Source organism: Pantherophis guttatus, chromosome 3 (assembly GCF_059756535.1).
Source record: "Pantherophis guttatus breed Tessera chromosome 3, ASM5975653v1, whole genome shotgun sequence".
NCBI lineage: Eukaryota > Metazoa > Chordata > Lepidosauria > Squamata > Colubridae > Pantherophis > Pantherophis guttatus.
Window position 1 is genome coordinate 121,435,021 of NC_142065.1, and position 19,942 is coordinate 121,454,962.

At 35.7% G+C, this 19,942-nt stretch overlaps 1 protein-coding gene across 50 annotated transcripts in view; it reads right to left on the reverse strand.

Moving 5' to 3' along the window:
• Nucleotides 1-19,942, reverse strand: part of CXXC5 (CXXC finger protein 5) — a 167,571-nt gene that overhangs the window by 50,613 nt on the left and 97,016 nt on the right. For 19 of the 50 annotated variants that reach the window (XR_015733554.1, XR_015733551.1, XR_015733555.1 and 16 more), the window contains 4 exons: nucleotides 7,180-7,301; nucleotides 3,053-3,198; nucleotides 2,616-2,752; nucleotides 160-229 (listed from right to left, as the gene is read on the reverse strand). The gene's annotated coding sequence lies outside the window, so the exon portion shown is untranslated. Of the gene's footprint in view, nucleotides 1-159; nucleotides 230-2,615; nucleotides 2,753-3,052; nucleotides 3,199-7,179; nucleotides 7,302-14,012; nucleotides 14,143-19,942 lie in introns of those variants that run through there. The other 31 variants (XR_015733558.1, XR_015733557.1, XR_015733559.1 and 28 more) reach the window with 5 other exon arrangements.

Below are 19,942 nucleotides of genomic sequence, written 5' to 3' on the forward strand. Positions count from 1 at the left end.
TTATGAATCAGCCATTTCATATTAATTTATGAAGAAGCCAGCTTCTATTATTAAAAACATAAATTCTAAATTGGGAAACAAGTGCTGAAATAAACTGCAATTGTTAATTTGCTATTTATTATTGCCCATTTATTTTTAAAATGATAAATAATTTTATACCTGAGAAGAAAAGAATCTGTGTGCAAGTCCAATTCCAGCATTTTTACATGGGTCTGGGAAAAACTCCTGCCTGAGAGTTGTTATGGGTAGACAAGAGTGAGTTAGTTAAACAAGTACTCTTACTGTATTAGACATATTGTTCTATGGTAAGAGAGATGAGATATCTTATTTATTCAAGAAAAACAAAGCTGAAATAAAAATGTATAATCGGCAAGAATGTAATCTTAAAGAACTGAAAGAATATGCCAGCATGAATGAAAGCTCAATGTATGCAAAAGTTCCTAATAACATAGATATTCTCTACTTCTAAATACAAATGTCACAAAAAACTTGAGTTTTTCACTTTCAAACAAAAGCAATGTACTGTGAAACCCCAAATAGGTAGCAGGCTTTCAGGCTGCAGCATTGAATCTATGAAGGAGAAAATATGCAACAATGTTTCAAATTTTCATAATGTCCAGTTTATGTCTTTCAATAGGAAATTAGACTTTTAGTTAAGACATTCATTCACATGAAAGGCAGCAATGAGTTTGCAAGGAGGATGCAAGACAACAGAGATCTTTTCAGAGGCTATAATAATGGGGAAAGAATTCATCAAAGGTTAAAGTAAAAAGGCCAACTAACCCAGTGAAGACTTCAATATATCTTGGATCTCATTCTGAGATAGTCAGTTTTATTTCTATTATATGCAAATAATCCATACTATGAAGTCATAAATAGAAACTATGCAAAAAGTCTCTTGAAACTTAATTTATCTTTCTAACTACTTGACAAATCGGTATTTCAGTCTGAAGTGGTAACTGAGATAATGCAATTTCAAAGGTAAAATTTCTTTAATTTCTCCTCAGAGGGGGCCTAAAGCATTTATAAACAGTAAAAGATTTGCCAAATTTTTGAATAGGATTGAAAGTAAAGCATAAGTGTTTTGTAACAGGAGATCTCATAGCCAAGGCACAATGGCAGATTCTCACTCTGTTACTGTCAACCACAGTAACACAGAGATCTTTTCAATTTCTTGAACTGTGACACTGTCATTGTGAAAAGGAACAGTCATAAATCCAAATTGAAACATAGAGATGTCAGTTTTCCAATAAGTTTTCTTACTCATATTAGTGTATCATCACCATATCCATAGCACTGTACGCACTGGTAGTTGAGATACATTATTTGAAAAACAATGGATAAAAAAATTAAATCTAGCCTATAGAACAAGCAAATAAAAAGATTTGCTATGTGGAAAAAATATTTTTACTGGAACTATGGAAATTATATTGAGAAATAAACACTAAAAAATAAAAGAACTTTTGAAACTGCCAAGCTTGCTTAAGTTGAAAAATTTTGATCCTGAAAAAAATGGCAAAATGCAACAAAATATATACAATCAGAATGGTTTCTTCATAAATAATCTTTCTTTCAATTTTTTTAAATGAAAATGTTTATCCCTTTCTTTTTTCTCATCTGCAGAAAGTGTGCATGACAAGAGAATCTTTTCCTGATACCTTCAAAAGGGAAATGTTTTTCCAAGCAAGCTTCAAATTTCAGACTGAGATTACCAACTTGCTCTATATTTCTCCTAGCCAAAGATCTGTTCCTTGTGATATGTTGTTGAACTTCAGAGAAGTAGTACAAAATATTTTCTCCTTCTGCCAAGTTATATTGCAGTGTGATATAATGTTTCTGCTACCAATTTTCTAGCATATGCAAACATCTCAAAAAACAATTATAATAAATGGCAAATGTAAAATTATGGCTTGGCTAGTCCAGTTTGTCAGACATGAAAACTGGAAAACCAGGATAAGAGCATCACCCTTTCCACTGAGATTTCATTTAATCTTCATTGGCACTTCATTAGGGAGAGAAAAGTATGGAGCATCCAGGAACCAACACTCATAAATCTCACAATGTATGGCCCAAAGTAATTTCAGTTTCCATTTCATAATCCAAATTGTACAAATGTGACTAACAAAGATATCAAGATTCTCCTTAATACTGTAGTCTCAAGAATTAATCCATCAGGGCCCTCTAGTAAGAAGGAGTTACATTTAACATATTGCATTGTATATTGCTATGTTCTGAAGGAATGCAACATTAATACTGGGGGATAGCTTTCCATTTGGTCCCTGGTGATCTGACAGTCTCTTTGGACCTGTTATATCATTTCAGTAATTGAAGTATTTGGAAAAAACTATGTCTGGTAGAATGGTAGAATGCTCCCATCAAAGAATCTTGTAAGTTCCAAAGGTTCCCAAAAAGACACATGCCTTTGTGAGCACAGTAAAGAACAAAAAATTACTATGGATTGATAAAAGAAATTATAGTTTCCCCAAGTACTATTGTTAGATTCCTTCAAAACATAGCAATATACATTAAGAAAATGATATGGTTCCTAAAATGTAGGACAGTGGTTAGCAAGTTTAAAGTAATTCTTACAACAGTACCAATTAATTCCTACATACCTATGACTTCCTCTGGCGAGTGGTGAATATTTTACTTCCCATTTAACCCTACAGAATTAAATGGTTTTGATATATCCTCAATATCTTGTGTCCAGACCAGAATCTTCAAAGTTAAGTTTCAGGACAGAGACAAAGCCCTAAAGCCACCAAACAAACAGTAACAAAATCAGAATTTTATTCTAATCTTCTTTTCTCAAGTTCAACACTCTCTCTGCCACTATATACTTCACAGCAATTATTTCCAAGATTGATTTTTCCTATCACTGATACAGACTTAAATTTACTAGATCCACAAGAAACATCTACATCTCTTCAACCTAACACAGAGAATAAAAAACAGGTTGAGAGAAAATTTGCATGAAAAAATTCCACTTCTAATAATCTTACATATCCAGTTCCTCTACTGACCTTCATGCAGCATTAGCAATACCACTTACCTATATATCACTCCACATGCTTTATAGCACTCTTGGAATGGTTTACAAATGTCAGCATATGATAAAATAGACAATGAGTTAACCAGGTTATGGATGAAGATCAAGGACATAACCAGATGTCACATATGACATATTTTAGGCAAACGCTGTAAATAAAGAAGACATAGGCTTTAATTGCAGAAAAGTTACAAAGGGCTCTCTAATAAGAAAGCAAAACAGTGCCAACAATCCAATAAGAAAAGCTCTGACAATACAAGCAAATCAAAGCTTATACAGCTCATTGCTGTAAAGCCAAATCTGCTGCCGCCATGATGGATGGTGTTGTCTACTTTATTAGATATGCAGCCATGCTGGTAGCTTTCTCCATCAATACTCCATACAGTGCCATATGTAGAGTAGCAACATGGATGTGTTTCTCTTTTATTTGTTGGATTTGTTAAGGCCACCCAATTCCAAAACTACTCTACCATGACCAAAATCTCCATCAGTAGACAAGCTCTACAACAAGTAGATTCTTTTTGTAAATCTAGTTGGTGAATAACTCCTGCTGTATTGAGAGACATGGCTAAATCTCATCAAAAGCCAAAGTAGAAATAGGGAGTTTTATAATATAATAAACAGCTACAGTGACAATTTTATTTGAAATGACATAGGTCTTCAATATGGCTACAAACCTCATTCTTGCACCAAATGTTCATCATAGGCACAGACACATTTGAAAAGCAACCATATCCATAATGATTTAGCTACTTAAGTGTGCCTCATGGCAAATGGTGTTAATAGAATTTGCTATTTAAGTAAATGGTAAGCTTTAGCATGGAAAACTTTACCGCTAACTTACTAACTTTAGAGGTATATGACCATCTTTATCAGATCATTCAAAGCATGTACATTCAAAGCAGTTGGAGGATACAAGAACAAAAACTTTTTTGGCCATCTTTACCTATAGGTATGGATGGTCCCACAATGTCTCGAAGTATTGAAAGGCTCAGCAAATTCACTACTGGGTGAACGACTATTGTAGTGGAGTATTAAGTGACCAAGCATTTACTGTGCCCTGCAGTGGCAAACGCAAGCCCATGTCCAGAAAACTGTTCAGAATAGCTTCTGAGATTTTGATTGTCCATTTGGTTGCTTAAGCACTTAGGCTTCAATTTCATTTAGGTTGATGTACAGACTTAACCTACAGAAGGTCAAATGTTATTTACTTGTGGATGAGATTTGAGAATAGTAAAATCCTGAGCTTTCAATCATTTGAGGGGGAAGAATGTTAAATGCAAATGTATAGTATTTGTGCCAATTTATATAATTTGCATAATTATATAACTGTCATAAATGGAAGCATTTGGGTAGTAAAACTTGATATAACGGACAAATCTTAATGCAACGTACATTGGTCCATTAAATGGGATGTAGTCCAAAGAAAAAGTATGCATTGTACTCCTCTCTAACCAAATTATGACAACACTAAAAAAACTCTGCAGCTCAGAATTCCAAATCCTAGTGTTACAATTTGAGTCTGCAAGCATTATAAAATCACCTGCTATACTGGGATGGGGCAAGAGCATTGCAGAAATCTTATACTAATTCATTACCAGTTCAGGCACTTGACCCAGCAACCCCATCGCCATAGGGGGCACACCTGATAGTCATGCAATACCAGCTATGGGTGGGTTTCTTGGTTCAGGATCCCAAGCGTGTAGTTTGGTTTCTTCCTCGAGGTTCCAAAGCCTTGTGTGGGTATCTATCTGGTTCTCAAGCATATATAAGCAATCGTTGGAATTTGGCAGTTCATATGAACAGTATGGACTTCAGCTTGGAAATCATATAGGATACCCACTTTAGGCTTGGGAACCTAGCTGCCCAATTGCCGGCTTGGAAATCCACCCATGGCTGGTATTGCATGGCTATCAGGTGTGCCCCCTATGGCGGTGGAGTTGCTGGGTCAAGTGCCTGAATTGGTAATGACAATGTCACCATGGACCAACACAATATAATAGTAGTAATGATGTTTATATAAAACAAACAAGATGAAACAATAATAGAATGGATGTGACATTGCCATACAACGCCCTCCACTTTGTCCCTATTTTTAGGGCTTTATACGTCAGCGATGAAACACCAACTCTACTTTTTTAGGGGGTTTGAAACATGCTCTTTCCAATGAGAATGATTTAACAGAGTTTCTAGAAAGTCTTTTTTTGGAAAAGCAGGCTGAAAATACCCTATTTTTGGCATTTTTACAAAAACAGTCAAATTTACACTCAATTTGTGAACTATTGGAAAGCAGTAGGAGAATGAAATTTTATATTCAACAACCTTGTGTTGCTAAGTTATTATGCACAAAGTTTCACATTTCTCATGTCTTTCCTTCCAAAGATATAAGAAGCCAAACTTTACCCTTTTTTTGCACTACAGTTATTTTCGGCCAACTTTGCTCCCAATTATCTAGATGGAGGTCGCTCATGAGAATGTTTTTATTATTTTGTTTAATAGAGCTCATCAAGTTATACAAGAGGGCCAAGTTTTGTTTCTCTCAACAAAATATTGCCGGAGATATTATGTCTCAAAGTTGTTGAAATCTCAGTGTCATACTGTCGAAGGTTGCAGTATGAAGTCATACAAATGACTATATCTCCGCAAGTATTGCATTGGCAAACATAACACTTTACCAATGTTCATTGGGGATGTGTGTGCATGTTCACACCAAATTTCATCAAAATCCGTGATGGTCGACCTGGGAGCACCAGACGTGACATGGAATGTGACCCTTCAGTCACAAAGCTGGCACACATTCGATAGAACAAATCTAACAGCTAGCCTAGAAATGGCAATTTAAAAATAAGGCCCATCAAGATCAATGAGTTCGGTCCAAAATAAATCTTTGGGCCATAAGATCCCATCTTTGTAAGCCCTGTTCCATTTGCCTAGTTTCATCTCACTGTGGTAAGATGATTAAACGAAGCTAATGCATAATTCATAAACATGAAGTAATCTTCATAAAGTTACAAGAAACATTTCCTTTTTAAACCCATATGGCCTGCATTCACTTTGGCCAGGGCCAATGATGATGTTTTAAAATCGGGTGGGGGGGGGGAAGCAGGGTACTGACTAATGAACTTTCGAGTTGCAAGCTTTTCCTGATATGAACAAACCAATCTGTAACCAAAACTTCCATGTCAAGTGGTCTGGAAATGAGAAGAAGGCAGGAAAAGATTTGCAGCAGGGTGTTTATCTAAGTGGTATGCAAGAAACTAACCCTTCCCGCCTTCTCCCAACTTCCTTTCCTACCATCTCCCAACTTCCATCAGTATACTATTAATAGATACATTACATACTGTAAGGTAACAACTGTACTGCACATGTTTTTATTGCTTGTTGGACTTGCAATCAAAATGAATTTATGAACAGCCTCAGGAACGTAACTCAGGAACAAAGTTATGTTCTAAGTGGAACAAAGTTTGTACTTTTTTCAGCTACTCATTAATTCTGTGCTATGTATTTTACTGCTCTTTCATGACTGCTACTGAACAATGAGATGCTCAAAATTATGAAACTAGAACATATCTAAGAATTCTTGGATTTCATGAAACCAACCCTACCTCCAGATTTCCCCCTTATAATCAATCTAGTAACAACTAGGGTCATCACACTTTTTCTAACCAACAACCAAACTAAGGACAGAAACTAATTACTATAATTCTTAGGAAAAAACAATAGAATTTAGGACTACAAAACCTGAAAATTTCCAGAATACTGCAACCACATCTAGGCTAATTGCCTTACACAATCACAGGTAAATTTCTATCCTTTGGGGCTCAGCAGTATAACTGCGATCATATTCCTGTGGATCATATTTTTTTCTGCTCTTTATACAATATGTCATTTGTTTCCCACAAGATGAAATAAGGAAATGATTTTTTAAGAATGTTGATGGTTTCAGTATTCTTCAACCTCCAACTCGTTTCCTAGATGTACCGAATACATCTAAATCAAATGGTTTTATTTTAGAAAAACCAGCTCTAAAAACATTGTAATTAGTTCAGTAGAGGCAACCAAACACAACATCAGTTCTCTGATTTATTTTAAAGTGATTGACTTGTGTAACTAATTGGAGCAATGTCTACCTTAGTATTTGAACCTGAAATGTAAACAGCAGCAGAAAGGTGTGTGGCCTGTTCTTCTATTTATCTCAGCACATTAAATGATACTCCATATGAAATCCATCAACAAATCTTCAGATTCCTCCCTGGATAATAAAACACAGAAGAAAATTATTATTATGCATCAATCATTTTATGGAAACATATGCTTCTTATCTACAGTACACTATTAATTCAGTTCCCAATGTTTATCAGTTACAGGTTCTCCCTCTTTAAAATTGTTAATTTTGGGCCCAACATTTATGGCTATCTTTTATTAACAGTTTGTTAAACATTATGGTGATAATGTCTGGTGGTGATAATTTCTCCTTAGTCAGTTATAATAATGTTATAAATTGTATATAAAATGCTGTCCTATCAGTATTATAATCCAAATACTGCCACATTACAGTTCTTTCCAGCAGCAATTTAGATAAGGTACAAACCCAAAAAAGTACAGTTTTTGGGTCAATAGTGTTGTATGAGGAGGCGGAGGAGGAGGAGGAGGAGGAGGAGGAGGAAAAGAATAGGAGCAATGATAGTAATTCAATAAGCAAACAAAGTAAGTTAACTAATTAATTGTTCATCCCATCCAAAAACATTTTACCCACTGAAAAATGGCTATCATTTAGAGTTTTTTGACAGATATGCACCTGAGCAATCAGAAGGTGGTGGAAATCACATAATGGTTTCCATACAGAAATCAGAAACCTGTTGCTTCATTCTACAGCCAAAAAGATACGTAACCCCATCACAGCATAAAATGAAGACTGAACTAAATCTTTAGAATATTCATATTCATAGATTATGAAACATTATTTTATATTTTTATATTTCACTCTCTTGGATTTTTGGTCTTCAATATATGGAAACCTGACATGTGTTACATCACAGAAACATTTTCTATAAATGTTTGACACATTTTTCTCTGGTCAACTTAAATAATAAACTATAGTTCAAATTCTTGAAGACACCCTAGATTTCAACCACGTTTACTCTGAAGTAAATCTGTCTAATGATGATTCCTCCAAATAAGTGTCCTATGATTTCTTCTATAAAGTAGATTTTGCATACAACCTGAGCCACAAGTGGCATGTAGTTCTTCAATATAATTTAGTAGAATGTGCAGTAACAAGGAAATGGTCAAATACCAACTAATATTTTGGGTGGAATTGAATACTGAGGAACTGTCATATTCCTACAACTTACACTCATTGTAACACTACAATTCATTCTACTGAATCACAGTGGAACAAAGAACAAATAAATGAAACAATTTCAGCCAGACCAACTACTTTTATTATTTTACAAGTCAATTCAGAAACTATTGTAGAAGTTAGACGTGGTCATGTTCTTAGATTTTTTCTCCATTACGATCTGTATTCAGTTACTAAATGTAACTTCCCATGTAAGTCTTTAGACATCACAGGGACAGTATTGTCATGACGTTTAGGAGAATGTCTAAATTAGTCAGGAAATAAAACACTGCTGCATTGCACCATTTTAAAAGATTTCCATTGTATTACATATATATATATATAAATCGGTAATATATCCCCTATATTTTTTGTATATTTCTAATTTTTAACCAATTATACCAATTATTCCATATTTTATAATAATCTGATTCTTCTTTTTCTTGTAATTCTTTGGTTAGCCTATCCATTTCACCGCATTCTAAAATTTTCCCTATTACTTCTGTTTCACTTGGTATTTTTTCTTGTTTCCAATTTCTTGCATAGGTTATTCTTGCAGCAGTTAATATGTGGATTGTAAGATATTTGATATCCTTAGGGTATGATTTGTTGAATATTCCTAATAAAAATGTCTCTGGTTCTTTTTCAATCTGTGTTTTTGTTATTTGTTCCAACCATTTTTTAATGTTAGACCAAAATTTCTTTGCTGCCGGGCACGTCCACCATAAATGATAGAAAGTCCCTTGTGCCTTTTTGCACTTCCAACAAATTGGGCTATTTTTAGGTTGTATTTTTGCCAATCTGGTTGGAGACATATGCCACCGATAAAACATTTTCAGTTGATTTTCCTTGTACGCCGTTGCTTTCGTTAACTTTAGGTTTACCTGCCAGAACTTTTCCCATTTTTCCAAAGGTATTGTGTGTTTGATATTTTGAGCCCACTTGATCATCGTTTCTTTAACTGTCTCTTCTTCCAATTTATAGCGTAGGAGAAATTTATAAATTCTACTAATTAATTTTCTGAATCTAATATAATTTTATCTATTTCTTGTTTTTGATTGTAAATTTCATATGTTTTTATATGTTCTCTATATTTGGATTGTATTTGAGTGTAAGTCCACCAGTCTATTCCTCTGTGTAAATCTGTCTCCAATTGTTGTTTTGTCTTTAGTTTGCCTTGATAATCAATTATATCTTTATACCTAATTATTTTTGTCTTATCTGTTAAATTTGGGTGCCTAATTGATTCAGCCAGTGCTAGCCAACTTGGTATCTTCATATAATGTTGTTTTTTAATTTTAAGCCAGGTTTGTAATAGTGAGTTCCTTATTGTATGTGTTTTAAAATATGTGTTTTGTATTTCTCATCCCACATAAAGGAGTGCCAGCCAGTTTGAAGTTCGTGTCCCTCAATTGTTAAAATTCTAGAGTCCTTTAATTCTATCCAATCTTTGACCCACGATAGTACTGCTGCTTGATAGTATATCTCCCAGTCAGGGAGTGCAGCTCCACCTCTATCTTTTGTGTCCTGAAGCAGTTTTAATTTTATTCGTGGCCTTTTCCCTTGCCATATAAATTTAGATGTAATTTTATTCAGCTTTTCAAAAAACGGTTTATCTAATCTAATTGGGGTAACCTGGAACAAATATAAAAATTTAGGTAGTATAGTCATTTTGATGGCCAAAATTCTTCCTAGGAATGAAATGTGTAAATTTTCCCATTTTTCTAAGTCTTTCTTTGTTTGTTCTAGTAATTTATCATAATTGTTTTCTTTAATTGCTGATGTTCTTGTAGATAAGCAGATTCCTAGATATTTTATTTTTGTTGTTGTTTGAATTTATATGTTATCTATCAAATCTTTTGTTTGAATTTCCGTAAGGTTTTTAACAATTAGCTTCGATTTACTTTTATTGATTTTTAGTCCGGCCACTTCTCCAAATTCTTCTATTTTTTGGAACAAATTAGGTATAGATTCCATAGGATTTTCTGTCAAAAATACTAAGTCATCAGCAAAGTCTTCTCTAATTTTTTTCAACAGGATTTCCAATGATAGAATATATAATAAGGGAGAAAGTGGACAGCCTTGTCTAACTCCTTTTGTTATATTAAATTTGTCTGTTATGTCATCATTCATAATTATCCTTACTGATTGCTTGGTATAGATTTCTGCTATAATTTTCCCAAATTTTTCCCCAATTTGCATATTTTGTAGTTGTTCAATCATAAATTTCCAATTTTGGTTATCGAAGGCCTTTTGGGCGTCAAGAAAAACCAACGCTGCCTGCTTCTCCGGGTGTGATTCATAATATTCTAAAGCATTAAGTATTATTCTCATATTGTTCTTTATTTGGCGTCCCGGCAGCAATCCATTTTGGTCTGGGTGTATATATGTATTTAATACTAATTTAATCCTTTCTGCCAAGATTGCTGCAAATATTTTGTAATCGGCATTCAATAATGAAATAGGTCTATAGTTTTGTATTAACTGGAGATCTGTGTCTTCTTTTGGAATGATTATTATGGCTTCCGTCCATGAATTTGGTATTTTGGCTTTCTCCATAATCGCAACATATTCTCTCCCAATACTTCTTGCATTGTTTTATATATTTCTACCGGTAATCCGTCGGGTCCCGGTGTTTTATTGTTTTTTTGCTTTTTCAGTACTTCATCTAATTCTAATTTAGTTATTGGCCTATTGAGGGTAATTCTTTGTTCTTCTGTGATTTTTGGCATTCCTGATTTTCCTATGTACTGTTTTATTTTATCTTCCTCTATTTTCCCGATTATATAGGTTCACATGAAATTTCTTAATAATTTCTTTTTTGGCCTCTTTACTATGTTGAGTTTCTCCTTTATCATCTTTCAATTGGTATATCATTCTTTTTTTCTGTTCTTTTTTCAATTTATAGGCTAGCCATCTGCCCGTTTTATTTGCGTGTTCGAAATAGTTTTGTTTCACCATTTTTATTTTTTGGGCTAGTTCTATTTGGTTTATCAAATTCAATTTATGCTTAATCATTCCCCATTCTTCTCTTATTGTTTTGTTCTGGGGCTTTTCCTGGAGTTTTCGTTCTATTTGTTTTAGGTCTTTCTCTAAATTATCTAATTGTTTTTTCTTCTCTTTATTCTTTTTCCTCGTATATGCTATTACTAGGCCCCTTATGTATGCTTTTAAAGTATCCCATGTGTTTTGTAAAGAGGTTTCCTCTATTTTATTTATCTGAAAGAATATTTTTACTTCCTTTTCTAACATCAAATTAAATTCTTTTTCTTTACATAATCTTTGGTTCATTGTCCATCTCTTACGTCTTCTTTCCCCTTTCCAGTTTATGAATAGTGGATTGTGGTCTGCCCATTGGTTTGTGCCTATCTCTATTTTTTCTACTTCTATTTTGATATTTGGGGTCATCCATGCCATGTCCGGTCTTGACCAGGAGTTATGCGGATGGGAATAAAAGGTGTATTGGGCCTCTTCTTCATGTGTTTCCCTCCATACGTCTACCAAATTTAGTTCTTCAGCCATAGTAAAAAATTCTTTTGGAAGTATTTCTTTTTTCTTTTGTTTTTTTTCCCCAGTTTTGTAGTCTTTCTTTGCATTTACTATTGCATTATAATCCCCTATTACACAAATATCATCATATTCTAATTCTGCTAATTTTATATGTAGGTCTTTAAAAAAAACCTGTAGTTTTTGGTTAGGTGCATAAATCCCTACAATTAACATTTTCCTCTTTCCTATTTCTAATTCAACCATCACCACTCTACCTTGCTCATCGGTATAAACTAGTTTAGATTGTATTTTTTCTTTTACGTAAATCACTACTCCTTTTTTCTTTTTTTGGACCAAAGATATAGTTTTCCTAATTTGGGGTTTTCTAGGATTTTTTGATAATCTTTTTGAATGTGTACTTCTTGCAGACATATCACATCTGCTTCTAATTTTCGTAATTTTGTGAAAATTTGATTCCTTTTCTTTGGGGCATTTAAGCCATTAATGTTTACCGAAAAGAGTTTGATCTGTTCATCCATTGCCTATTGTATCTGTTTTTTTGTGTTTCTTGTTTCCATCCGTTCCCTAGGTTTTGCACCTTCTCTCTGTTCTCTCTCTTTTTCTTGCCTCTGTCTTATTTCTTTTTCTTCATTTGTTTCTATTGGTTCTTCTTCTTGACTTTTACTATCTGTTTCCTCCTTGCTTCCCTGTTCTACTTCTAGTCTAAAATGTGTGTTATGAAATTCTCTTGCCTTTTCTAGAGTGTCTATTTTATATTTTTTGTCTTCCCACGTAATTAAGATCCCCTCTATTGGCAGCCATCTATACATTATCTTGTATTTAATCAGTAGTTGTGTTAAAAACTGATATTGTTGTCGTAGATTTCTTACTCTTTGGGGTATCTGTTTTAAAATTATAATTTCTTTTTCATTATAGATCACCGTTTCTTCTCTAGATTTCTTATAGGCTTCATCTCGGATTGATTTTTTTTAAAATTTAACATGGACTTCTCTTGCCAATCTGTGTCTTCTTATATAATTGGTTTGTACACGGTAAGTTTCTTCCAATTGTCCTTTTATTTCTTCTGGCTCTTTTTGTATCATTCCTGCAATAATCTCCACCATCTTTCCTTCTAAATCCTCATTTTTTTCTTCTGGAACATTTTGAAAACGCAAGAAGTATGAGGCCTTTTCCATTTCGAGCATGGCTAAGGAATCTGACATTTCTTTGTTTAGTTGTAGGGGTTTTTGTTGCATTGCTTCTACTTTTAATTCCACATGATCTATTTTTGTTTCCGTTTTCCTAATTCTTAATTCATTTTCTGCTATAGAATTTTGAATGCTCCCAATTTTATCCTTCATGGTCTTGATGTCTTCCTTAACTTCTCCTAATTCATTTCTGATCTCTGCATGGAACGTTCTCATTTCTTCCTGATTTTCAGCTATTTTTTCTTGTGTTTGAAACAGTGTTTCCTGGATCTTTTGAAACATATCTTGTATTACATTAGGTGCCATTTCCAGTTTTTCTTTTTCTTTCCCCATCATGCTATCTATTGTTTTTTGTTGTGAGGGGGAAGGAGTCATTACTAACGTATTGGTTGTAGGTTTTTTCCCTGTCTTTGTTATGGTGGATGTTGTAGACATTTTTAATATTCGTGTAAAGCTTTCCAACCTTAACATCAATTATTAAATTATTCCTTAATATCTCTTTTCCCCTCCAAATACTACTTATACACCGCACAACTTATATATAGTTATATTATATTATATTGCCAGTTATCCCAATTGAGCAATTAATTCTTATTCACAGTATAAATCTATTTACTTATCAATCAAGATTTAAATTTAATTTTCTTAATTTTCTAATTAGCAATCTTTTCAATTACCTCCTTTTCAATCAATCTATCTCAGAAATACAATCAACTCATCTATTATTTTGTATAAAAATCAGTCTTTCACTTTAACAATAATTCCTTGTCTAACTACAATTTCACAATACAATTTATAGCTATAAAAATATTGTCAACTTATATATTTCTTTCAAATATTAAACTTATTAACTAATTAAACAGTTCAAAATTAATAATTCACTTAATTTTTATTTTCTTTAGTCCTTATTGTCTTCTTGCTTTACCTCTCTCAATCTGTTCTTTCACAATCATAAAAAACGTGATCTGTGTCGTCTCAGTCTCTTTTTAAATTTCTTCTCCCAGTAATCGGATCTCTGCATCAGTTTTCAAATCTTTTTTTTAAAACTTATTAGACTAAAGAGAGGTGAAGAATTATATTATAAGTAGAATTGTAGAACATCACTCTGAAAAAATGCTTAAGAAGAAACTATACTTTTTTGTGTATATGTTGTGTAAATGTTTGTTGTGTATATGTTATGTATGTCTTTTTTAATATTTATATTCAATAAAAACTATTTAAAAAAAAATAAAAAAAATAAAAGATTTCCATTGTAAAACTAACAGGTCACTGAACCAATTAGAATCTATCCATTCAAATTTTACTACCAATGGAGGTGATAGCTAGAACTGTTTAAACGCTGGAATGAGGCTTCTCTATATCCTAATTCCAAACAAGAAGTAATATACAAGTTTAATACATTAATTTTTTTTTTTTAATTTTGATTTATATGCCGCCCTTCTCCGAAGACTCAGGGCGGCTTACAATGTGCTCAGCAATTAGTTGAAGTTTGAAGGGTATAGTTACTTGTAGGCTTTGTTCATAATATTTCTCAACAAGAATTTTTAAAAAGTAAGCCTACTGATTTTGTTTGTTCATCAATGAAAACTTTTTATACTGTTTCCCCGAAAATAAGACCCAACCGGAAATTAAGTCCTAGCATGATTTTTCAGGATGCTCGTAATATAAGCCCTACCCCCAAAATAAGCCCATTAAGATTGTCAGCCAGATGGGTGCATTTTGTACCGTATTTCCCCAAAGATAAGACCTAACCAGAAAATAAGCCCTAATGCATCTTTTGGAGCAAAAAATAATGTAAGACCCAGTCTTATTTTCAGAGAAACACGGTATATCTTAACTTTAATAAGACAATGAAGAGCCACATGCTACTTACACACATTGAATTCAACTATCTCCCCAGAATGCTAATTGGAATAAATGTTGGAATGAATCCTGATAAGTCTTAAGATATTTTTGATTTTTCTAAAATTTTCAGCAGGCTTCAACAAGCATCCATTTTTTCCAGTTTGTTGCCTATAGTTTTTCTAGAAAACAGGTGAATAGTTACCCATAGTATTTCTAGCTTGTGAGCTGTAGCATACAACCGTATGTGTTTTAGTAAAATTTGTTACTTAGAAAAGGTAGAACTGAATTCTTTCTGATTAATGAAAAAATAGTAAATGTTCTAGCTCTAGGCATCAAAGCCAGAAACTTCGAAGAGCAATTAAATGTGCATATAGTAATATATATGTATCTTTCGAGTCCACCAGCAGGTGGCAGCAATTTGAAAATCTTGCCTGGGCCTAAAAGTGAAACAAGACCAAGCATGGTTAGTACTAGAATGGGAGACTATGGGGAATATCACACCTGCAAAATAGATTGGTAAATTGGAAAACATCCTAGGCAATGGCATACCACTTCCATACTGTGAAGAAAGAAAAATATGATGGGTTGAATGTAGAGCTCCTACTTTTTGTACGTATTGCTAATATTCAGGATTTTCTGGGGAAAGTTTCTAAATCAGCTTAAACACAAACAAAATAAGTGATTTATTGTATCCCATCTTTATTACTTTTACACACAGCTCAAGGGATGAACATATCCAACCTACCTTCTTCCTCCTATTTTCCCCACAACAACCACCCTGTAAGGTGAGTTGGGCTGAGAGAGAATGACCCAAAATCACCCAGCCGACTTTCATGGCTAAGGCTAAAAAAGTTCGCAGGATCCAATCTGGGTTGATCACCAGGACCAGAGGTTTTGGTTTTGCTCCAGCATGAGTCCAAAAACTCAAAAACTAAACCTTTGATCCTGGTGACCGACCCAAATTGAATCCTACAACGTTATCCTGAGATACATATATTCGCCTTCATTTGTAAAAAAAAAAAAAAAAAAAAAGTCTGTACTATACTGGAATAGAGAAAAAGTTGAAAACCTCTAAATGCTTTATTTTAGAATAATAATTTAAAACCCTAGTCCTCATACACTGCTTTATTTCTCACAAAGGCCTTTGATTACTTGTAATACATTTATGCACTGTATCCTAGCACTGATCCTCTACATCAGGGGTGTCAAACTCAAGGCCCAGGGGCAGGATTTGGCCCGCGGGGTACTTAGATCTGGCCCGCTGGGCTGTCCTGTAGACAGCAAAGGACTGGTCCACGGTGCCTCTGCCAGCGATAATGGAGCTCTGTTTTCACTGGCAGAGGGTTGAAGGAGGCCATCGCAGCTGAAAAAGAAGCTTATGAGGGCCGCGGGTGACCCTCCCGAGTTCCATTTTCGTTGGCAGAGGGTTGTAGGAGACTGTTGCAGCCAAAAACAGAGCCCGAGAGCCCATTTTTGCTGGCAGAGATCTCGGGCCACCACAGGCACCCCCAACACAAGTGATGTTGAGCTGACCATGCTCACCCTAGCCATGCCCACCCTGGCCACACCCACCCCAGCCCCCCAAGGTCAAACACAACCCTGATGCAGCCCTCAATGAAATCAAGTTTGACACCCCTGCTCTATATTAAGGAATAACATTTGAAAGATGTCTCAACCCAAACAAAACTTCAGTCTCCACAAGTCTCAGAAACAGGAGGGAGAATTAGCATGAGTTCAGAAAATGAGATTGAACAAAATCTGAAGGCAATATATTGTTCCTAGCTATCTTCAGCATTTTAAATATAATATCTAAGAGCAGAATATGCATGTCTGCTCTCTTTTCTTCTTAGACTTTTTTTAAAACCAAATTTACAAATCTGAGATTCCAGGTATTTATGGTTCCATTATATATTACTTGCAAGGCATTTCACATGCTCAAAAGTGAGATATAAATAATAATCATTCTTAAAAACAGATACGTATGCTAATGGTTCCACTCAATATAATCAGCTTCACGCAAGAGGCCACCTAAAGAGGCTCAAAGATATTATCTTGCTGCTCTCACCAGATTTGCATACATAACCACAAATGGGATGTGAAAGAGAATAAATTCAGAGCTAGACTGAAAAAAGATTTTTCGGCTGGTTAACACTAAATAACTCATTATACCCAATGCTAGGTTCCATCCTAGTCATGGTTATTAACTACCAGGCCATACTGTAAATCTGTCTGATTTCAGCCTGGTGTCTATCCTTCATTCTCTCTCCAGGCTCTAGTCTTTCCTTCCAATCTAAGGTAAAATACTTTTGAAACAATTAATTATTCACCATTCTGAGTGACAATTTCATAGAGGCAGTGGCAGCTGCTGCTTCAGAAGAAAGCAAAGAACTGTATCAGGCCAGAGAGACCATTTAGAACACAGGGGTCAAATTCGCGGCGTCACATTGCTGTCATGTGACATTTTGTGATTCCCTTCGTGGAGCTGGGGTGGGCATAGCCTGCGTGTGACACATCTGGCCCAGTGACTGCCAGTTTGACACCTGATTTAGAAGGACCCACACAGACAGCTCTCAAGAGAGTTCCAGCTGAATCTAAGTAGAGTTATTGGATAGTTCATCCTCACCAGTTCAAATAATCATTACTTGAATAGCTTAACCAAAGAAGGTGGGGAAAGGAGAAAATAAGTGGCAAGCCATTTAATTTGATTTAATATATTCTGACGTAATTTGCTATTTATACTAGTTCAGCACCTTGAAATCAACTTGCATTATTTAAAAATGAAACATTTGGGAGTAGTGAATCACTACAGAAAAGGCCCATTTTGTTTTAAGGAGAAAAACAGCAATTCAGTTTTCTGTATTAATTGCTGTATACGCACATCACATATAACAGAAAAGAAACCTTGAGTTTTGAAGTAAGTCACACCCAAGCTACATTAGTTTGCATCTGGATGCAGCATTGTATTGATGTGATAATTTACAAATAAACATGGATTTTGTTATATTCTGGGAGAAGAATGGAGGCAAGGCCAGAGTGATTTCTAACAGTTCTTTATTCAATACTGTCTGTGAGGCAACCTCACTCCCTGGCTGACATAGCTCCTTTTATATCCAACTGATCAGCCAAACAACCTATTAGGAGAGAGTATTTTCTCACTCCAACAGAAGACCAGAATGAGAACTTCAACTGACAACTATACACTATATACAAAACACAACAGATTTTATATAGTAGACCAGGCTGCAATTCTGTGGTTTTGTATCTCTCTAAAATAGGAAATCAATTGGGTAACTAATCCTTTGAATAAAACTAATTACTTCATTCAGGTTAGGGTTAGGGCAGTACAAGAAATAGATCTACCACTTTCAATAATTATATATTAATTAAAATACTTTAAACTATGACAGCTTGAGAAGCCAAACTTTGGGGGATTACTGTTATTATCTATAGAGGTGTAGGACCATAATAAATTTTGATTTGATTACTGTTATTATGGCTTTGTTAGCATACCTTTGCTAACAAGAATTTTCACTATAATAAATACATGAAACCAGCCAAGGTTTATACTAATATGGCAGCAATTGTATTCTACTCCATTCAGTACTTTTATTTATTTTTTATTTTATTTTATTTTAAATTTGTATACCGCCCTTCTCCCTGAGGACTCAGGGCGGTGAACAGCCAAGTAAAAACATCAAGTACAAATATTAAAATACAGTTAAAATATATATATATAAATTTGGCCCCATTAATTAAAAACAATAAACAAAACACTTAAAAACACTTAAAAAATTAGGCCAGCCCGGCTTGCTGGAAAAGGAAGGTTTTAAGGGCAAGGCGGAAGACACTGAGGTCTTGGATTCTCCTTATCTCTGGAGGCAATTGATTCCAGAGGGTAGGTGCCCCCACAGAGAAGGCCCTCCCCCTGGGGGTCACCAGCCTGCACTGTTTGGCTGATGGCACCCTGAGGAGGCCCTCTCTGTGGGAGCGCACGGGTCGATGGGAGGTCATCGGTGGCAGCAGGCGGTCTCGAAGATAGCTAGGCCCTATGCCATGGAGCGCTTTAAAGGTGATAACCAACACCTTGAAGCGCACCTGGAAGACCACTGGGAGCCAGTGCAGCTCGCGCAGGAGCGGTGTTACATGGGAGCACCATGCTGCTCCGGTCACTACCCGCGCTGCTGCGTTCTGGACCAGTTGGAGCCTCCGGATGCTCCTCAAGGGGAGCCCCATGTAGAGAGTGTTGCAGTAGTCAAGGCGAGAGGTGACGAGGGCATGAGTGACTGTGCACAGGGAATCCCGATCAAGAAAGGGCTGCAACTGGCGGATCAGGCGAACCTGACAAAAGGTCCCCCTGGTTACAGCCGTCAGATGTTCCTCCAAGGACAGCTGCCTATCCAGGAGGACTCCCAGATTGCGAGCCCTCTCTGTGGGGGCCAACGACTCGCCCCCAATAGTCAGTGATGGAGTCAACTGACTATATCGGGATGCCGGGAGCCACAGCCACTCAGTCTTGGAAGGGTTGAGCCTGAGCCTGTTCCTCCCCATCCAGATCCGCACAGCCTCCAGGCACTGGGACATCACTTCAAGGGCATCATTGGGGTGGCCTGGGGTGGAGATGTACAGCTGGGTGTCATCAGCGTACTGGTGGTATCTCACCCCAAAGCCACGGATGATCTCGCCCAGCGGCTTCACATAAATGTTGAACAGGAGGGGCGAGAGGACCGACCCCTGAGGCACTCCACATATAAGAGGCCCAGTCAGAGTCCAAATCCCCCCGGATCTGAGCGATTTTGTCATACAGGTATTGTCCGAAATCCTCCGCCCTGCCTTCCAAGGGATCCTCCCGTGCTCCCGGATGGAGCAGGGAGCGGGTTACCCTGAACAGGGCGGCCGGACGATTCCCTGATGATGCAATAGAGGCGGAAAAGTAGTTAAACTTTGCCGTCTTTATCGCCACTAGGTAGGTCTTAATATGCGACCTTACCAGTGTTCGGTCAGATTCAGCAA